This window comes from Carassius auratus, chromosome 40 (genome assembly GCF_003368295.1).
Source record: "Carassius auratus strain Wakin chromosome 40, ASM336829v1, whole genome shotgun sequence".
Lineage (NCBI taxonomy): Eukaryota > Metazoa > Chordata > Actinopteri > Cypriniformes > Cyprinidae > Carassius > Carassius auratus.
Window position 1 is genome coordinate 20,682,040 of NC_039282.1, and position 3,825 is coordinate 20,685,864.

General features: G+C 45.7%; 1 pseudogene; it reads left to right on the forward strand.

Moving 5' to 3' along the window:
• The window catches only part of LOC113058960 (arf-GAP with Rho-GAP domain, ANK repeat and PH domain-containing protein 1-like), a 46,710-nt pseudogene that overhangs the window by 42,477 nt on the left and 408 nt on the right, over window positions 1-3,825 (forward strand).

Genomic DNA, 3,825 nt, shown 5'->3' on the forward strand with positions numbered 1-3,825 from the left:
CGATTTTCTAGGTATATGGGAAACATACGTTCAGCCTAAAATAAGAAATGTAGGTGTAATTTTTGACTCTGCTCTTATGTTTGACCATCAGGTTAAAAATGTGGTAAAAAATAGTTTTTATCAGTTAAGGACTATTGCAAAAATGAAATCTTTTTTGTCTGTTCCTGATCTGGAAACAGTGATTCACGCATTCATCTCTACACGCTTGGATTACTGTAATGCTCTATATGTAGGAATTAGTCAATCTCTTATCTCTTAATCTCTTAAAATTAAAGGGGATCGAGGTTTCTCAGTCGTTGGACCTAGATTGTGGAATGCTCTTCCCCCTGATATAAGATCTGCACCGTCAGTTGATGTTTTTAAAACTCGTGTGAAAACGTATTTGTATTCTGTTTCTTTTAATTCTTGACTTTGTCATTCCATATTTAGTTTTTTGTGGTTTTCTTGCTTTTAGATGTACAGTCCTTTGGTCTAACGTTGTAGTAGAAAGGGCTATATAAATAAACGAGACTTGAGACTGGTGATTAAGAAGCACTTAAAAAGGATGCAAAAAATAGTCTTAATGAATTTACAAATGCTCCTGGAAATCAAATATTGTCCTTTAATGGAAAAGTTCATTATTGACCCTGCTGTGAAGTTTGTGATGTTGTGTTCTGAATCTAAACTGAGCGTGTGTGTGTGTGTGTGTGTGTGTGTGTGTGTGTGTGCAGCGATCCAGCCGGAGAATGAGGTTCTGGTCCTGGTGGAACGAGGCAGGTGAGTAGGTCGAGGTTAAGTCTTGTGTGTGTGTGTGTGTGTCTGTGTGTCTGTGTGTCTGTGTGTGTGTGTGTGTCTGTATGTGTCTGTGTGTGTGTCTGTGTCTGTGTGTGTGTGTCTGTGTGTCTGTGTCTGTGTGTCTGTGTCTGTGTGTATGTGTGGTGTGTCTGTATGTGTCTGTGTGTGTGTCTGTGTCTGTGTGTGTGTGTCTGTATGTGTCTGTGTGTGTGTCTGTGTGTGTGTGTGTGTGTCTGTGTGTCTGTGTGTGTCTGTGTGTGTGTGTGTGTGTGTGTGTGTGTGTCTGTGGGTGTCTGTGTGTCTGTGTCGTCTGTGTGTGTGTCTGTGTGTGTGTGTGTCTGTGTGTCTGTGTGTCTGTGTGTGGTGTGTGTGTGGTGGTGTCTGTGTGTGTGTGTGTGTGTGTCTGAGTGTGTGTGTCTGTGTGTGTGTGTCTGTGTGCGTGTGTGTCTGTGTGCGTGTTTGTGTGCGTGTCTGTGTGCGTGTGTGTCTGTGTGTCCTGTGTGTCTGTGTCTGTCTGTGTGTGTGTCTGTGTGTGTGTGTGTCTGTGTGTGTGTGTCTGTGTGTGTGTGGTGTGTGTGTCTCTGTGTCGTGTGTGTGTGTCTCTGTGTGTCTGTTGTGTCTGTGTGTGTGTGTGTGTGTGTGTCTGTGTGTGTGTGTGTGTCTGTGTGTGTGTGTGTCTGTGTGTGTGTGTGTGTGTGTGTGTGTCTCCTGTGTGTCTGTGTATCTCTGTGTGTCTCTGTGGTGTGTGTGTGTGTGTGTGTGTGTGGTGTGTGTGGTGTCTCTGTGTGTCTGTGTGTGTGTGTGTGTGTGTCTGTGTGTGTCTCTGTGTGTCTGTGTGTGTGTGTGTGTGTGTGTGTGTGTGTGTGTGTGTGTCTGTGTGTGTCTCTGTGTGTCTGTGTGTGTGTGTCTGTGTGTGCTGACTAACTGGACGTCTCCCCGCAGGACGCTGTACATCGAGGGCGAGAGGAAGCTGGACTTCCAGGGCTGGGCGGCTGCTATCCAGAGGGCTGCTGGGAGTTCTGGAGACACACTGAGTCAGCAGCAGCTGACGGAGGCCGATATTCCTGTGATCGTGGAGCGCTGCATTCACTTCACCACACAATACGGTAATTATTTATCAACCGCACTCTTTCTGACCCACTTCTTTCTGCTTGATTCTGATTGGTGATGTGTGTGTGTGTGTGTGTGTGTGTGTCCTGCAGGTCTGACCTCGGAGGGAATCTATCGTAAGAGTGGCGTAAACAGTAAGATCGCCGCCCTGCTGGAGGAGTTCAGACGCGACGCCCGGTGTGTTTGGCTGAAAGAAGGGAACATCAGGTGGATGACGTCTCTAATGTCCTCAAGCGCTTCTTCAGAGACATCGAGGAGGGGTTGTTTGGTCTGGATGCACACAGCTGGCTCAGCGCTACAGGTTAACAACACCGGAATATTATGATATTAGATGTTATTATTATTATTATTAAGGTAAGATGCTACGGCAAAAAAATTGAACTAATAGATATCATCATATTTTCAGAAGTTGATAAGTTATAGCAAGTAAATAGTTTTTTTTATTGACTTTATTTTTCAAGTTTCTGAAGTGTGTGTGTGTGTGTTCAGCTTTCACAGACGAGAGCAGTCGTATCTGTCAGTATCGTCTTCTGTTCAGTAATCTTCCCCGAGTAAACCAGGCCACACTACGAGCGCTAGTTAATCATTTATACTGGTGAGACCACACTTCCTCTTTCTCAGAGAGCACTTCCTCATAGCTCTCCTTTCAGAGAAGTGTTGAACGCCTCTTTCAGAGCTTCTGATGTGTGTTGTGGTGTGTGTGGTGGCAGCGTCCAGCGGTTTGCGGATCTCAATCAGATGAATCTTCACAATCTTGGCCATCGTGTTCGGCCCGACTCTCTTCCAGGCGGACGGGAAGGACTACAGCGCCGGACGGGTTATCCGAGGATCTCATCCAACACTACGTCACTATATTCGATGTATGTTTGCATGTGTTTAGAAGAAGTCTTGCTATGTTTCCTTTTTAAAAGTAAGGTTATAATTAAGTGCACACAGAGTTTGAGCTGATAAAATATCTCATATGTTCAGCACTAGATGCGTGCAGTCACTAGTGCCATCTGTTGGTGAGATGAGGGTAATACACATTACTGACAGGTGTGTGTGTGTGTGTGTGTGTTGCAGGTGAACGAGCTGCAGCTGAAGAAGCAGTTAGATGAGATCACATACATCATAAAGCTCAGAGACAACCTCAACGCCTAAAGCAGGAACGGTCGAGCTACGATTACTGTGCTGTTTACTAACTCATGCATCACTGCTGCTTCTGAATGACTGAGTGTGTGTGTGTGTGTGTGTGTGTTTAGGGCAGTGGTGATTTCATCTGTACGGTTTACCTGGAGGAGAAGAAGGACACCGCTGAACAGCATGTGAAGGTGCGTTTGACCCTTTGTACCTGAAGGTCAATATCTGAACAGCGTCACACATGAAATCAATGAAACGTGTCAATAATCCTGCTTTACATGTGCAAGGCTACAGCTGATCGTTGTGTCACTGCACAAATACATAAATGTTGACGTGTGATCTCCAGATTCCCGCCACGATGACGGCCGCAGAACTGACCTTCGAGATCCTGGACAGACGGAAAATCAGCGTAAAGGAGAAGGACTACTGGTGCTGCTTCGAGGTGAACGAGAAAGAGGAGATGGGTGAGTGACGGAGCACTGGTTACCCATCATGCACGGGTCACAGTAACACAGCGGCTCACATGTGTGTGTGTGTGTGTGTGTGTGTGTGAGACAGAGCGGCCGCTGCACTATCAGGAGAAAGTGCTGCCCATCTTTCATTCCCTGGGCACTGACAGTCACCTGCTGGTCAAGAAGCACTTCTCCATGGAGGCCATGCTGGTGTATCTGGGTAAGATCCTGAGCTTCGGTTTGGACACATTAACATGTTTTAATGCCACTAGATGTAAGAGGGTTAATCTGTTTGACTCCAACACTCACCTACAACAATATTCAAAGACTAATATCTGCTGTGATCACATGTTATTTGTTAGATGTTTTG